The sequence below is a fragment of the Aulonocara sp. 'chitande type north' Nkhata Bay genome, linkage group LG16 (assembly GCF_057382095.1).
Source record: "Aulonocara sp. 'chitande type north' Nkhata Bay isolate Kocher_YH1m ecotype deep benthic linkage group LG16, A_spYH_male_GT1.1, whole genome shotgun sequence".
NCBI classification, from domain to species: domain Eukaryota; kingdom Metazoa; phylum Chordata; class Actinopteri; order Cichliformes; family Cichlidae; genus Aulonocara; species Aulonocara sp. 'chitande type north' Nkhata Bay.
The window spans coordinates 22,808,515-22,826,475 of NC_141359.1; the positions used below are offsets into that span (position 1 = coordinate 22,808,515).

At 39.6% G+C, this 17,961-nt stretch overlaps 1 protein-coding gene across 6 annotated transcripts in view; it reads left to right on the forward strand.

Moving 5' to 3' along the window:
• Window positions 1-219: 219 nt before the first annotated feature.
• mid1 (midline 1) overlaps window positions 220-17,961 on the forward strand; it is a 33,283-nt gene continuing 15,541 nt past the window's right edge. Inside the window, exon 1 of one of the 6 annotated variants that reach the window (XM_086266034.1) lies at window positions 220-238. The gene's annotated coding sequence lies outside the window, so the exon portion shown is untranslated. Of the gene's footprint in view, window positions 239-7,274; window positions 7,424-11,048; window positions 11,165-13,830; window positions 14,117-15,599; window positions 15,779-17,961 lie in introns of those variants that run through there. The other 5 variants (XM_086266028.1, XM_086266030.1, XM_086266031.1 and 2 more) reach the window with 5 other exon arrangements.

Consider the following 17,961-nt stretch of genomic DNA (forward strand, 5'->3'; position numbering starts at 1 on the left):
CTCTCCTTGTGAAATTTAACTTAAAATTAGAGGGTGTGCCTTGAAGTCAAATCTTGTGCTCAGTCACTTGTCAGTGCCAAGGTAATGTGCTGCATTTGCATTCCCAGGAAGGTGAGGCAAGAAGCTGTTTTGCGCTGACTTATGATTCGACTTCTTTGGATTTCGGTAACTTTAGCAGAACTGTAAATAACTGATGATGCCCAGCATTTCAGCTAATGGAAAAATGGATAATACACTGGTAAGTAAATGCAAGAGTTACACACGGCCCTAATGTCAATAAAAAAGAGGCTTATGGGAGTCATAGTCCTGACTGGGTAATGAAGTTTATTTCAAAAGAAAAAGAAAAAGTTCCAGATTAAAGGGATTAGCAGTGATTGCATTAAGCCTCTCATCTTAGTCCACCTCCACACTTGATGACCAAAATGTGATGGTTTAGATACCAACTGAGTCACTGATAAAACAAGCTTAAGCAGTTTTGTGCAGTTCTTGACTTGCTTTGCATTCTGAGCAACTATCTTCTGTGGAGGGGTTGTTTGAAGTAATGCTTAAAAGTTACTTTTCTAAAATTTTAATTTAACATCAATGCTTTCCAACTCAATTAATCTATGTCTGATTGCTATGATCGGGCCAGTATACTGAGAAAAAGTCTTCCCCTCTCCAGTTTGCCACAATCTCCGTGAAGCAATGCAAGAGCAGCCTGCAAAATCTCATTTCATTCTTGCCATCTGTTCTGCCTCATGTTCCAATTGGAAATAAATGTGATTAATATTTCCCCTTTTGAAACAGAGACCACACTGCACCTAGAGTAATGGATGAAATTTGTGTTTTTCTTTTTTTTCTCATTCTGATGTTTGTATTCAAGTCCTATATACATGTTTGTCCCGAACAAATAAGTGCATGGACCTGAATTTGTTTGTGATGTCCGAAAAATTATATTACCAGCGATTCCTCTTCACTCCCTGGGTCTACAGGACACAGCAGAGGGATGCAAGCTGTATATAGGGTGGGACAAGGGCTCGGGTTCAAGTCAGGTCTTTGGCTGTGTTAGACTGTGAATGATTCATTGTTGAAGCTGCGGTTACAATACCTTTTGGGAAACAAAATCCAGTTTTCACAGGCAGTTTTGTTCAGTCTTCAAAATTGCGCAACAAACAGAAAACTGCGTGGCTGGAAAAAAAAACCCACTTCCATGCAACACCAGGCATCAGAGCAACCAGATGTTTTCCTCCATAGCTCATTGTTATCAAGCTTGTTTTATGGGACAACTACACACATACTGAATCTGTCTGCTTATTAGTATTACTGCCATCTCTGTCTCTCTTTTTTTTTGTCTGACAGTCTACTTGAGACTGTCAGAATGCCATTTAGCGGTTAGCATATGCGCAGAGATATTTCACAACATATGTTCGGTGAAAATATGTGTGTGTGAGAGTGTGTGTGAAAGACATGTGACTGTTAAATTTAGACGGGGAACTATTTTAATAATTTCCAACTCCTTTCACCTCTGTTTATGCCCTCTTACTTCTGACTAGCTGCAGTTTGCAAACACAATATTTGCTTTAAGTCTGAGCTGTGTGTCTGAGATGACCATATTAAATATATTGTCTGTCTGTTATTTGAGCCAAGAGAAGAAAAAGCTGAACTGGAGAGTTTAGAGCACTTTGAAGCTAGAGCTTTGGGCTCATAGGGATTACTTGAAAATGTGACTCATGTTTAATATGAGCATTCACCACTGCAATGTAAAAAAAAAATATATATATATATATAGATATATAGATAGATAGATAGATAGATAGATAGATAGATAGATAGATAGATAGATAGATAGATAGATAGATAGATAGATTCCATTTAATATGTTTATTTTTAATCATAGTCTTATATGTAATCCTTATTTAGGTGGCAAAAATGGGGGGTGGGGTGGGGGGGAATCTAATTATTTTCTGGTAAAAGTGATCAGTACCAGAAAATGTCTTGAAGAGAAAGTGGTCATTATCAATACTCTGCAGGGCAATTTAAAGCTCTGTTTAATTCCCCTATGTACACAGGCTGCACGCAGGCAAAGCTAGTACACACAGAGTGTAGAAAACATGTTAAAACAAGCTTCAATTATATATAACCTTTCTTTGTTATGAATGAAAGAGGCTGCCAGCAGTTAATGATTAGGCAGAGAATGGACCGTGATAATTACTTCAAAAATGTCAGTGTTAAAGTGCAAACATCCAAACACCTGGTAATATGACTGTGTGCCAATAAAGAAGCCGAGCTTTTAATCAGCACCCTTTAAGGTTTCGCACTCTCGTCTCAAAGATGACAGGGAGCAGCAGCTCCGAGGCGAGTTTTCTCTGCAGCTTTTTTTTTTATCGCCGTGTCCTCCTATTTCCTTCTAGACGATTTTTTTTCTTTCTTGTCGTCTTGGTTGCATCCTTATTCCCTCGGGTCTTCATTTTCAGATATAGCAGATTCTAGTAATGTGCTATCTCATATGTTATTCAGTTTGGCAGTCATTTGATGTATAGGATTTGTGGAAATACTGTAGTAATCATCATGGGGAACTTAGCAGCCAGCTAATAACAACCAATACCGCCAGATACACTGAGCCAAAGCTACCAGACACTTACAAACACAGCAACAAATAACAAACGCCAACACTGTCAGGCTGTAAAATTGATTTTTAAGCTCTCCAGGTTTGATTGAGGTGCTCGGTTTGTAAACAGTCTCTATTCTGCTCTCTTCCTTAAACATAGTGAAAATACAAACCAAACGAGTTTGAATGGGAAAACAAAGACAGCCAACGTGTTTAACAAATTCTATGTTAATACTTATTTTATTCCTAGACTACAGGATAAAAGCCATGTTCCCTCGCTCCTAAGCCTATCTTTTATCAACTGTAAGCTGCTAACAAGTGCCCATTGATGATAGTTTTCTTATAAAACATGAAAACAAACATCCATTTATTTTCTTAACCGCTTATCCAATTCAGGGTGGCAGGGGCACTGGAGCCTATCCCAGATGTCAAAGCACACAGGGCAAGATTATTCATCTAAAGCCAGTCTAAGTATAAAGCCAATTACCAATTATAAGAATTACCAATTAACCTAACAGGCATGTCTTTGGACTGTAGGAGGAACCCAGATTATCTGGACAGAGCCCATGTGGACACCAGGAGTACACATTAACTGCACATAGAAAGGCCCCAGCCACTGAGAGGATTTAAACCAAGGATCTTCTTACTGTAAGACATCAGTGCCAACCACTGAGTCACTGTACTGTTAGTTAGTTGTACAGTACTGTACTGTAAAATGTCTTGAACCACCCCTAAATGGGAAATAGATCCAGGAGTGCAGTATGTGCAGTATGACCTCATTCATGTAAACTGTTTGAGTAGTCTTCAGTCTTTTGTTCCAGTGATCCCACACTGCTTCAGTAACATTGCTTGGATTCCAGAGAGCTCAATCCATGACCTTATTGGCATTGTGTCTGAGGTCATTGCTTAAGATGGTATTGCATGGTGAATGAAAATCTGATGGTATTTTACTGTGTTCCCCAGTGGTGCACGCCAATGGCTGAAATGCACCCCGAATGATGTCAGAGCCTGCACCGTGGTTTACAGATGGCTGTATACACTCACTGTTTTACATCTCGATTGACCTCCAAACATATATATCAGTTGATTTGAACAAAATAATTCAAATTTGGGTTCATGGTGCCATCAGATGTGCTCCCACTGTCTTTCAGTTTAGCTCTTTTATAAATTAGCATAGATTCAGTCTTTGCCACCCTTCCACTGAGATCATTTCTGATGAAGCTTCAGAGAATAGTAGATGGATCGACTGCAGTTGTTGGTGACAAATGCAATTTTATGCCTCTCAAAATGTGTTATTTTGGTCATTTTATTCATGGATTCAACTAAAGAAACAGGATACAACTATTACTAACAATTACTAACAAAGTACATAAAGATGCAATTAAAAATTGTCTCTTTGCTAACTTGCCTGTTATGTGCAAAACTGGTTCATTCATTCATTGGGTGCCCTTTTTTATGCTTGACTGAGATATAGGTCAGTGTTCAGTGGATTAACAAACAAACAAAAAATACTCTTCTTCTGAAAATGGTCAGGTACAAAGACTGGACTGAAAATGAGTGGAAAAGCAACCAATGTCTAAAGAAAAGATTTGAAATACCTTTAAAAAGCCTTTAAAAGCTGTTGCTTAAGACCACTCTAAAAATGACCAGAAATCCTGGGTCCTTCGATGCAAAAAGCTCAATACTAAAATGTAAATGTTTTTATTTAAATTATTTATTTATTTCACTAAAAATATGATTGTGGCATCTTTTATCTTGATCCGAAACATTCTGGCATTTTATTCTCAAAAGGCAAGCACATTAGCTCCTCTTTAATCCTATACTGCTGGTAACCTTAAAACCAAATTTTCAGCAGTATGAAACACCATCTCACACTTCAGGTGTCTCATACTATGTCTGATGCTCCACAGTAAATGTTCTGCATCCCTGCCCACTCACTGCTATATTCTGGAAATTTGGTGAAGTCATCAAACTGTATTCTGCTCAAAGAAATCATAAAGGTGTAATCATCCCACCTCAACAGGTGTGTGAAAAGTCCCTTGTAATTCCTATAACTTTTTCCTGGTTTCATCATATGTAGGCAGATCTAGGGAGTCAGCTGGCCTGTGGAAAATGCTCTCTTATCATAAAAGCACACAAATAGTAGATGTTTTCAAAGTAGATTGAACCTTTCCCCCTTTACCAGCTTTATGATGATTCTAACTATTCAAATATTCCATCAGTCCACCAGGCACAGTTAGATCAATTCACTACAGAGAGCCTAAACTTAGTTTTAAATATTTAGTTACGAAACTCCAGTTCAAAATTCCTGAACATCAACACAGGTTGGAACAAGAATCCGTCCCAGCAAAATTTTCCACCTCTAATAAGTGCCACTTTCGTACAGGAAGGGTAATTATAAGAGAATGAGGTGCTAATCAGAAGATGGAAGCAATGACAGATGGAAAGAGTGAGATTTAAATGGTGTGCCGGTTCGGGGAGCAACTCATTCATCAACTCTGTTAGATGCTGAGTTAGCTGATGAGCTGTCAGCTTGATCATTCTGTGTTCTCCATCGTGATCATGGCAGAGTTAACAAACTCTGATCATGTTCATCTCATCCTCGACCGAGCATCAACCTTTGCCTTGTAATCCAGCGCTTACAAAAGCTTCCTCTTGAAAGCACAAAGTCACAGTGCATGTTACACAGACAATCAAATCAGTCTGATGTGCCACAGTCGTCACTGAAAACCTCATCAGAGGCGTCTCGATCAGATCCAAGATTTTCAAAAAAGGATCATTGCTGTTAAAATCACCAACAGGCAGATGCATCATAAGATTGAAAACTCAGATGACTTAGTAAACATATTCAGAGCAAGAATTCAGTCTATGTTCTGCACAGCAGAATATATTACATTATTATACTATATAGTAGTAGCAGTAGGTAACAAGAGAGGGCATAGAGGGCTATCCTAAAATGTTCATGCTTTATGAAGTTTTTATCACAACATGCTGATGTCCGCCTGCTTTTATAACAACACGGTGATGTCTGACCTTTAACCTAAGACCTTGAAGCATTACTAAAATTATGTATTTTTATTATCTTTCATATTATTATATGATTGGAGCAGAATTGCCTGAAATCTTTGGCTTCTATAAGCTATAAAAACTTTAGCTTTTAGGACATAGTCATGCAGTGTGTGATTATTTCAAGAACTTTGGCATGTTTGTGATGTCGTAGCGCGTCAAACTGAAAAAAGAAAACGTGTGTTCTCTCCTTGCCCTTATATATCATATATTACACTCGATATGGATTCTTGAAATTTGTTTTCAAGAACAACTTTGACCTTGGGCACTAACAATGAAGGTCATGGTTAAATTCTTTTAATTGACATAGCATGTCCCCTAGGCCTAGTATATTGTTCGAAGGCGATTGATAAAAAGTTGTTTTTACTGATTTTCACATATGGTGTGAACCTGACTTTGACCCATTTTACCAAAATTGAATCAGCTCGCACTGTTATTGGTATCTACCATAACACAACATTTTTAAAATGACATCTTAAAACCGTGGATGTTAGCCTCACCTTCACACCATCAACAGGTCAAAGTATAGGAGATGTGGTTGCGTTGACAGATATCAGTCCTTTGTCCCTGCCTTATTTTTTAGGTTTTCCCAAATCCTTTTCTATATGATACACAACCTAACCGAACACTTCCCCCAAAAACTAAAGCGACTCTGACTTTATTTGAACTCCTACATGATTTGTAACTTTCCTTTCTCTGATCCAAAATAACCTGCGTAGGCTTGCAGTCTTAGGTTTCTAAGTTTCCTCTAAGTGGCAGCTTCCAGAACTTTCCAGTCCATTTTTCAGTTTTGTTTTGTGTGGCCTTTTTTTTATTACTTGACCAGATCCTAGCCACACACGCTTTAAAATCTCTACCTCAGTAGAACTGGGTGAAGAAAAGCAAGGTTCTCTCTCTGTTTTTTCTTCCTTCCTGTTATTCCTTTTCCTTACAGCACCTTGTTTGACATGTGCGTACTGTGAATGTTAATACTCAGTGATTTTATTATGAGTTGAAAAGTGAAAATTTCATAAGATAAGGTGAGGTCTAGCTCAAACCCTTGACTTTTTCTTCCTGCTTGAAAGCCGTACACCCAATTCCTCAAATATGATCTCATTATTGCAAGTATGGAATTGTGTTTTGAGACTGACTCATCTATCTCAAAGGATGAATTCTCATTAGGGTGGAGGAAACCAATTCTCTCTTGCTTAATAGCGAGAAAGATTTTTTTTTTTTTTTGCCTTTGCTGCTGGCTGCTGCAAATCCTTAAGCTTAAAACTTATTTTCTCTTCTTGCCAACACAAGCCACCCATGGTGAAGAAGTAGATCTCTTTATCAGCATTGTTATGATGCTGATTTACACTATATCTGGTCACCCTTTACACTCTGTTTTTGAAAGCTGGAATGCTACTCATTAACGGCCATTAATATCATTGCCACTATCTTAATGGACCAAGAATAGAGTCCACAAGCTTTTGGGTTAGGTTGGATTTTCAAGATAATCAGTGTCTTTAATGCCAACTCATCAAAGGGTTAAGTTTCTTCTCAGGAGCTTTCCGTGCTCCTGTGCAAACCTGTACAGCAGATGAGAAGCAGAGTGAGTGTCAGTGAGGTATGTGTAGGTACACACCCCAAATGAAGGGGAGTATACATGCAGACAGAACACCTTCAGCCTTCTGTCTCCTGTTTTACCTCAGGGGAAGTACCAGCTGCCTGACAGTAACACTCAGTTTTAGCCTAATATTTATTCACCAGACAGAGACACATACCACTGCAGCCATGGGGAAGCAGGTAAGATCTGTTAAAGAAACACTTAGTGGGACTGGATCGGGCGACTTTAATTAGTGCTGAGTCTTGACTTTAGATTTTGTTTTTTTTTTAATTGCATGACCAGTGCTAATCACCTCAAACTGAACAGCAGGGAAATTGACTAGCACTGTGCTAAGTCACAAAGGGTGAAAGTTGGGGCCTTTATCCTTTCGTAAAAGGTTTCTGGCAATTTTTTCAGCTGTTCCTTGGAATCTGCTATAGTCTACATAAGAAACTTACACACTGCAGTCTGCACAGTGAAGGAGAATACACGCATGGATGCACAGGATTGCACAAACAGGTTTGCATAAGAAGAAGACGTAAGACACTAAAAGTGTGGGTTGTTTGTGCTTCTCAACATAAAAGTTAATTTAAAAGGGAGGGAGGCCAGATATGTTGTCTTAATATGAAGTTCACTCATGCGTGCACATGCATCAAATCTGCTGACAACTGAACAAAACAACTGTTGGTAAATTATTCAGCTGGCAAAAATAAATAAATAAATCTTTTGCTATTCACAGGAAGAAATGTGGTGCTAAGGTTTTGTGCAGTTTTGTGTATTTTTCCTGGATCGCTCATAAGTTTCGACGAGAGGCATTTCCCTCCCTCAAACTTTTATTTTGGTGGGAAGTGAAGCAATGCCATGTTGTTTCAGACAGACCAGAATGTGCAATTGTGCCAAATAACTGCGGATAGGGAACTCTGGTGAATTCATTTAGGATTTTAGTACTTTCCTACATGCAAGCATCTGGATCTGTTTTTTCTCTGAAACACCCTGCTTGCTACAGTTTTAAGCGACCGAACTATTTCTTAACATCAATCTTTTGTGCCTGAGGTATTGAATAATAATCATATTATAAAGACACAGAAGAAGATAGCTTGAATGTATTATTATTCCCCTGAGTGCTTTGGATGTCTGCTGATTTTAATATATGTTTTAAAACTCCCTCTCGCCTTCATTATATAGCTCTATTTCGTCAGTCCTCACTCCAAATGATAAACAAAACAGTCTCCATCGGCTCAGCAGTGCCAACTCCATCAGCTGTGAATTCTCTGCGCCTCGTTGTTGTGACAGAGCGAGAGCTGATGCTAGGTCACTCTCATTGTCAGAGCCAATAACTGTAAATGGGAATGGGGTCTTGTGGGGAAATGGGGCCCGTGTGATTGTAATGTGTGCGCATGCATGTGTTTGGACTCGCTGCACAGTGCAGCTGAAGCATATCCCTCTATCAGTGATACCTCTGCAAATGTTCATCCAGTTTAAAACCTTGAAGAATGCGCTTCACAGGCCAGGGTTGAGTAATGTGTCCTAAACTAACTCGAAGGAATGTTTTGTTGGTTTTTTGTAGGGCCGCACCAAGCCAACATATACAGCGGAGCAGTAACACCTCAGTGACAGACTGTTATGTGTACGTTCTCTACACGACGGCGGTTATCATGGTCAGTGCTAAATGAAACGGCGACGGTAGTGTCAAAATTTAATTTAACCCGCAAAGATAGGGTGTTGAAAACATCGCTCAGCTCAGACGCAGCTGACCCAGATCACAACAGCTGCACTTCTGCTTTTGGCTCCAACAGTCTCTATGAACGCATGAACACAGTGCACCAAAACAGATGTTCAGAGCTCCTCAAGCATATCCTGGCGTAGGATGTTTGAGCACAGTGGCACTGTGTCTTTGTTTCTCTAACGGAGAACTGGAGAACAGATAAGTGTTAAACCTCTTCACTGGAGAGTAGACGGTACACTTTTATTCCTTCCTGTGTTGGATAAGTACTGTCTTTAATTGCTGCCTCTTGTGTTTGTGGGGGTATTTAGCTCAATGCTTCACTATCTTTGATAAGATAACTCCAGTGTTGTCAGTGAGAGTATAATGATAAAGACGTGACACTAGTTTTAGTGGGTCCCTCAGAAGCTGGAAGCAATTACAGATTCCTCCAAGCAGCAAGAATGTAGCAGGCGTTCACCATGCACTCTTTCAGAAAGATACATTTTTGTCAGGAAAAATAAAAAATAAAATAAAATACAAGCCACGACTTTCAGGCCTTGGGGCTGTGGTGTGGACTAAACATAAAACATGACCTTACTTTTCCAAAAAAAAGGGGGGAAAAAAATCCTCAGTGTTTCAATTCAATGAGAAAGCACCAGACACAGTAGGCTTTGAACAACGCAGTATAAGTAGTTTCCTCTGTAAATGATATATGAACGTTTCCTTTGTTCTTCCACTTTTTTCTTTTGATCCCTTGTCATAATTTTCAAAACTTCATGCTCATCATTTCAGGGTGGAGTGTAGTAAATATACGCTTTATACGTGCCGAATAAGGTTATTACTATTCAAACATTAACAGAGTCTCTTAAAAGCATTGCTTTAAAAGCACTAAACAGACATGCTCTGTAGGGAATCCCTTAAAATATGCCTGTTTATGTCAATATTTTATAATAAATTCAGTCCCACCACTTAGGATCACAGCATGTATTCGTTTGATACACTATAGTAGAGAGCAGAACAGGGCTGATAATTGATTCTGTTGCTGGCATAACTGAACGTAGCATCAGCGAAGCCGCAGAAAACTAAGAGGACAAGAATCATTTCTAGGTCACGGCTCACAGCGGCTCTATACGTTCTGCCAGTCTATCATAAAGCACAGTGAATGTGCGTATGTAGATGCTGGATCTTCTACAGTTTATATCCTTAAACCTCCTACACTCTAAAAATGAAGACGTGCAGATTTTCTTTGAGATACCAGCTTAAATTGCACAAAATAACACCTCCGTTGAAAGCTGAAGATAAACTGCAGTGAGTGTTAATTGGCCTGGTACTAACGGGCTCGTTCATTTGGTTGATGTTTGGATTGATTGTGTGTTGCTTTGTTGTGGGCATCATGCCTTGGGGATGAAAGCAATTAAAGTGTTGAACCTTTGCCATGGCGGGGGCAGTCTACGCTTTCATCTTATTGTTTATTGGCAAAATGAGAAGTGTTTTGGACTGTCCTAGTTAGGAAAATAATTATTGCTGCTTAGATCACTGTTTGCACTCAAAAGGACAATCTGGATGCCAAAGCATGCGCTAACTCAATTGGGCATGTACATTCAGACTTTAATTACCGTCATTTCTGAAGGCTTAATGGCAAACATAACATTGTAAAGATATTCTCCTTTGTGTTGCCTTTCACTTGCATGTGCTCTATGAGGTGATGTGTGCCATTTAGTGAGCAGACCTTAACAATTGTGAGGATGTATATAGCTGTGTATTAAAGCCAGCCATGCAGGATAGCCCTGGAGACTGATCCCATCTGTTCAAGGCCTGGCTGCTTAGTTAGAAACTCATCAAAATGTGGTCCCCCTAGGTTTGTGGACCCCCCTTTGTCTCTCCATTTGTTACCTCTTTGTCTCATTGCTGAGAGGGTGGGGTGCCAGGGGCAAGAGCTCAACCCCGGAATAGGGGAGGGGTTGGTGGGCCCAGGCATTAATGGAGACAGTATCCATGAAATAGCCCAGTGGAAGTGACGCTTCCTGGACATGTTTTACACTTGCATGAGCATACGGCTGGGGTTGGGGTAGGGTAGAGAGCTTTACCAATGAGGGAAGGAGTGTGGAAAGAGACTAGCCAGGATGCTACTGTATGTTTTGTTTAATTTCCCATGTGCTGCTGAAAAACAGAGCTGAGCTGTCAGTGGGAGTTGCATCTTACTTCTGCGTTTTTGAAGATTATTCTGCTATACCATGTAAGTCAGATTTACTTGTTACTGTTTGGCTGCTAATGAAATACCCTGACTCTTTAATTAGTCCTGATGCTTTAGTGAGCATTTCTCATCATTGTCAGAGCATTGTTTGGAGCATATGGTGTCTGTCCTCTAGTTCCAAAATGTCACCTTAAATTTTATTCTCTGTTTAATGTATATTTAAGAATTTCTTTGTTAGGTATGAAAGAGGTTTGAACTTGGGAAAGAATAAACACCAAGATGAAACATATGATGATGATGATGATGCAGTTTAAAAATGTCTGCTCATTTGTTCACTTGGATAGATCCTGTTTTTTCCCTCATCAAAGTTTATGTAACATTCAATTTCACAGCCTATTTTTTTCTAACTTCTTATCTGCTTTTTCAGGAGGGTATTTCTAGCCCTTTTCAGGGCTTTCCCCCCCCCAATTTATAGAGCTTGATGTGCCAGCCATCATCAAGAGAACTGCCTCAGGCTGTAAATGGCCTTATTTAGTGAGGATGAATATTCATTTGTTTAAATAATTATTCCAGCCATGCTGTTATTTATTGATAAGGAAATATATGGGCGCTATAATATGACCTTTTTTTTAATTCTAGTAAGATTACACTAAGAAAACAGTTCACAAAAGGTCACATATACAAATGCATTAACAAAGCATAAACAAAATTGCTTCTGTTACTCCTCAAACATTTGGAGTCCAATTTGATATCAGCTTGATCGAATGAAACTGCCAGTTTATATTTCAGTCATGTTGATGCATTATGACATAATCCGTGGTAAATATTTGGATTTATACAGTTTATTATATCTGCTTTTAGTGGAAAGCAGAGCTACTAAGTAACAAGAAGATACCAAAATAAATATGGATCAATTTGCTGGACTTGAAAGCCCCTGAGAATTTGTGTGTTAACAAGGATCAGATTGGGTTTCCAGTGGGTGAGGTGGGGACAGTTGTTAAAACCACAGCCCAGACAAGTTTTATATTTATGGGATGAGTAAAACAGAAACAGACATTTTTCCACTTCGCGTTTATTACAGTTCAGAATAGGGCGTGACTTTAGACTGACCCTGAAGTAGCAAGTCATTTTCATCTTTAAAAAGCACTGGCCGCAAATGTCAGGATGACTCTAATGTCCTGAGTTTTATTGCCTTTTACTGCCCTAATATGATTCTCAATATGAGAGCAAGCAGTGAACTAATTATTCTGCAGACAATTTGTGGATATATATATAGTACTCAGAGCAATAGCACTTTCCTGCTGATTTTCTTGCTATTGGAAATTATTGAAAAGGTCGTGTGCATCTAAGGACTGATATGAGGAATACCTTTGCTGTGTTTTGCACCCAGACTTAACTTTAGCATTATTATTGTTTTCTGCTCCCAGAAAGAAGAGAATGTAAGGAAGGAGTGTTAAAAGAGTGCTAAATTCTCAGGAAATAATAGCTAGCTTGTTTAGCAAGGTCCTTTTACAGACTTTCTGGTCGCACAGTCACATACAAATAAAATATTTTAATTGTAATCACCAACTGGACAAATTATTTGTCCAACTGCAACAAGAAGTCAAGAAGAAGTTCAGTGACTCACATTAGCGCAGGTAAAGCTTAACAGCAAGCTAGCAGCCTTATTGGTACTAGCTCGCTGTACCACCCAGAACAGCCCTGCCATTAATTTTAAGCCATAAAGTGAATTATTTAAAAATGATGCCATAAATGTGTTTATTTCTGCTCTTTGGTTTGGGAGCCGGCCTTAAAATGCCACTAGGTTTTTGTGACAGTCATATTAGCTTCATCTTTATATGCCGCTTGGTAGTTTTTTATGTATTAAATTGATTTGTCCTGTGAAGTTTCACATCCATTAGTATGTTAGTTACATGGCCATAGGAGTCACCCGCTTAATTTGCCTTTTGTTTCTCAATTTAGTCATGGTCACCGGGAGGAGAGCGACCTCTCTCAGGTATTGTTGTCTCGCTAACAGCGTCTTTACACATTTTTGCTCCTTACAAAACGTTGCAGACTTTAGATTGGCATGGGTTGCTGGAAGGAACTGGACAGTGACAGACAGCAGTAGGCTTGACTGAGAAACAAACAAGCTGTGAAGAGAGAGCTGAAGGTTTGCCAGTGAAAAGATTAGAGTGGCATTTGGCTGGAGCGCCAAGATGCACCGTTGCTCTTGCCACACTGTCATGGCAACGGAAGCTTTATACTTGCCTCGCAGTCCCCCCGCTGAGTGTCCAGACTGTACCAAAGAGTCATTTAAAGATCCTGGGATTATTTGTGTTGACAGTAGTTAGCCGTTTACAACATAAATTACATTTTCCTGAATTCAGCTGCATTAAATAGACATTTGCTGCCCTCTTTGATTATTCATTACCATGGCTTTACATTCTTTTGACAGGTGAATGAATAAGACGCAAAAGGTCTATTATAAAAGAGCATGTAAACTTCGCTGAGCATCTTCACAATTCAATCTATCCCAGAGCTCTCATTTGTCATGCAGAGCACCTCTGTTCCCTGGTGACCAATCAGGAGTTCTTCCCTGTTGGCTAAAAGCACCCCCTTCACTGCCTCATCATCATTTGTGATTGACAGCCTCCCACAGGAAGGAGGGGGCTTATTTACCTCCTTGTGTTCTCATGGGACTAAGTTAATGATCCCAGCCAACAAAATAATACAAAGAGGGAAAAGCCTGAGAAGTCGGCGCCTGGTTGAACCATTTGGAGCAGTTTCGGCTTCTTTTATAGAGGATTAGAGAAAAAGAGGCTGTGTGAAGAGAATTTCAGAGATAGCAGTGAGACAGATGAAGCAGCAGAACCCAGACAGAAAGTGGGAGCTGAAGGGAGGCTTCTGAGGAAAGCCGGTGTTTTGAGAAAAATCCCTTCCTGGGCTTTATTTCTGTATTCATCTGTCACCCTGGCTGTGAACTGTGTGCTTGACTGAGTAACAGACAGCGAGGTAAGGCGTGATCTGTATTTCCAGTGGATGACACTTTAAAAGCTGTTTAGGTTTCTTTTAGACTTTGGAGTTTGGCTTTGAGGGAGTTTTAGTGTGCTAAATTAAATACGGTATTCTGCATATTTTTTTTGTCTGCATGTTTGAAATGTAGATATAAAAATGTAAACAAACATCAATGGTGATTTTATGGCCCAGTGAATTTTTCTGTGGTGCTCAGTTAAATATTTTTGCACTTTATTGCATGCTTCCACACTGCACATGGTGCTGACCTAACTGCAGCTGCAGTTATGATGCATTTCAACTCATTATTTGAGTTAACATATATAAGAATCTAAGTGTTTTTGTCATTCCCCTACATTTCTTTTGATCCTTTTTTATACTGAAAAATAAGATCTCACTGCTCCTCCTCCGGGGTTTTGGCTTAAAGTTAATCCAAACCAAGCCATGCCTTATATATTGTGGTTTAACCCCACAACATAAACGTCTGCTTTATATGGATGCCATTTAAAAAAAGAAGAACAAAAACCACTCTGACCTTATGTTGTTGACAAGGTTGTTGCAGGTAATGCCCTGCCTCAAAAGTAAGCTCGAATTCAGTGCTAATAAACGGATCAAACTTGATGTTATCAGTCTCACTATTTGGATGCCAATCCTGTCAGCCAGCACATGTTTGCGTTGGAAGCGTTTCTGTGAGACTGGTGAACAGATGCCAACAATCTGAGAAAACTTTCAACAATATCTAAGTCAGCTGTCGCAGCCACATTACATTCCTGTGTGTTTCCATTTCAGTGAATGTGTTCACAAGAAAAAAAAGGAAGAAAGAAAAAAAAAGGTGTTATTGCTTTAAGAAATAAGCTTTCTTCTGAGCGTTTTCCAAGCTAACATAAAGTAACCTTCCTACCTTGAGCAATGTTATTCATCAGCATTGAGATAATGAAGATAGCAATTCTTAATAGTTATATGGCATAAATGACTGACAGTCTATTAATATACCTCTGCTTAGCCATGATAGCATTTGCAAAGTGTCGCTCTTGTACTTTCTGAACAGTTGATTAATAATTGATTACTGTGTTTCATGAGGCACTATTCCATTTGGCTCCATTGAACCGTGACTTAGGCGTGAAGCTGCATTATTCTAGACTAATTTTAGCAGGGTTAACTATAAAGCATTGCAAATTTTGGTTTATATTATATGCAAATCTCATCGTACGAAACATGCAATGAATCTGAAATGAATCTGTTTATTAATGCAGTGCATGTTGTTTTTGTGGCATGCAGCTCAGCTATTTGGGGGGAAAAATCCATTGGAGGATGACAGCAAACCTCTTTCCGGAGTTATGGTAACACCCTATGCTCTAACAGTTCCGAGAGACAGACCAAACCAGTGAAAGGCCTGCCCCTTTCTTATGATTGGCTATCTCAACAATTTGCAGCCCACTACTTGTAGATGGGATAGGTGCAGTTCTCAGTGAGGGAAGAGAAAAGGGTGGTAAGTTTTGATCTTCCTGCTGTTTTTTCAGTAGGCTAGAAGGAAAGAGTTAGTGTCAGAAACTCACAGAGATTCAGGGGGCGAGTGACTTTGCTTAAAGTTCAGACCGCTGCAGTGGATCAACTTGGTAGAGCCTAACTATCTGCTTGTTTATTGCTGTAATCATGTGGCAGGTAAGTCAGAGGGTCATTCTTAGCTCTGTTCACTGTGTTTCTGTGCCTCTGTATTTTTCTACCAAAACAATGAGTCATATGTTTCTAAGCCTGTAGGCAAGGATCTGTGCAAGAGCTGAGGTGGTTTGGCCTTGTGGTGCTCACAGATTCCTTCATGTTATGAAGTGTGGGTAGAACTTGTGGAATAAGATGACTAACTTGGAGGGCCAACAGGGATTTTGTAATTAAAAAGCGTCAAAGAGAGTGGGAGCAGACAAAGTCGATTTCCAGTGTTAAAGCAGCAATTCAGTGTAGCATTTCCTAAAACACACACTTTTACATGGCCTCTGCCTGAAAGAATATATCTTTTAGCCTTATTTTCTTTTCTCCCTCCCTCTCTCTCTCTCTCTCTCTCCTCCCACTTCCCTTTTTTTTTCCAACCCTTGCTCAGACTTAGAGATCCACTGCAGCACTGAGGAAGATAAAGCCACTCTTCCAACCACAATCTTGTGGCCTCGTGACCTACAAAATACCATTTACGGAGCTGATAAGATAAAGGATACAGACATTTTCCCTCTGCAAAATCTATCTCTATATATATTTATATAGTGTGTGTGCGTGTTTGTGCGTGCATGCGTGAGCCCATTTGCATCAGCCCTGCATACATAAAAACAGAGCAGAGCTAATGAAGAGTGAAGCTGAGTTATCGCATTTGAGTCTGTGGTTGCCCCTGTTAATAAGTAACTTATCTCATTCACTTGAGGAGGAATGTTAGACATCTTCCCACCAGAGCACTGCTTCTGATCACTAGTGTGACAAATAGATATCAAGCTGTCACCATGGTAACTCACGAGGTCTTTTTATAATGTATAATAATTAGAGTTTAGGAGAAGGAGCTGCAAGTGGTGGACGCTTTGGGAACAGAAGTATTAACTGACTATTAAATTTTTACACGTTTCTTAAGATTGCAGTTATTTTTTATTTTGGTGGGAATTTATAGGTCACCATTTAATTTCAACGTCAGACCGGACACTGTGCTTGCTGTAGTTCACAAATCAGCCACACGATGTCGCTCTTTGAATGTTTTCCACAACAGTTAGACTCATTCTTGTTGAATGACGTCTGCAAACTGGTTGTCCTTGCACAGGGGACAGACGGTAAACAAGAGCAGGTCTAAACATTATTTATGATTTCAGCAAAAACGTGCAGATTGAGATAGATCCGAAGTGAATGAGACATTTCTTCTGTGTGGACGTTTGAGTCACAAAACCACAGCTGCATACTTGGAAAGTCACATTTTCTAAAGTTCCTGTGGTGGTGGAAAGGATACAGTGTTTCCCCGCTGATGCCACCTGCCAAGCCGCCGAAAGGAAATGAGAGTTTGGTGCAACTTCTGATGTTGACCGGGATGACCTGTGTCAGTAAACATGCAGAGAAGTGACAGGCAGGAAGAATGAACATATTTCAGCTGACCTCTACACCTCCGTTTCCATTTCTTACGCTGTGAGAATGCCATTGCTAACATTAATTGGACCTGGTTTCCAGCTAAAGCTTTGTTTGCACAGCCACAACACCAAAACTTATAACGCTGTTATTCTTCTCCGTGCAGTTGTGCTTGACAGATGCGTTTTGAATTCAGTTGCCGAAATATTTAGATTTGTAATTAACTTGTCCTCCGTAATCATTTAAATAACAGCATTTGTAGCCCTTGGTCAGGGCCAGTTCCCATTAAGCTAATCTCAGTAATGTGTGCAGCTGCACATCAGGTAGATTTGTCAGTCTAATCAGCTGATTTGTGCTGCTGCAGCTGTAAATCATATTAGGCCAGAGTGGGCCGCTGCTGAGCTGGCTGCTTCAGGGAGCAGCAACAGGCCACACATTGGTCACAGCTACGCTGTGAAGACAGGATTATAGATAAATATGTTAGGTGTGTGCCCCAGGAAGGAAGACAAAGAGCAATCACACTCTTTCAGACTCCGAATACAGGGTTCAGAGCTATCATTAAGGGCGATAAAAGACCATAACCAAAGGGATTAGGCAGTGCTTGAACAGGAAATTGTCTTCATATCTGAGACTTTGTAATTGTTTCATCTCTTAGTGACCCATTAGGCGACTTCCTAATCAAATAAAATTACACATGTTCAGTTAATACTTCAGTTTAAAGACAATCACACATTTAATTTCTTATTTCCCATACCTGTGAC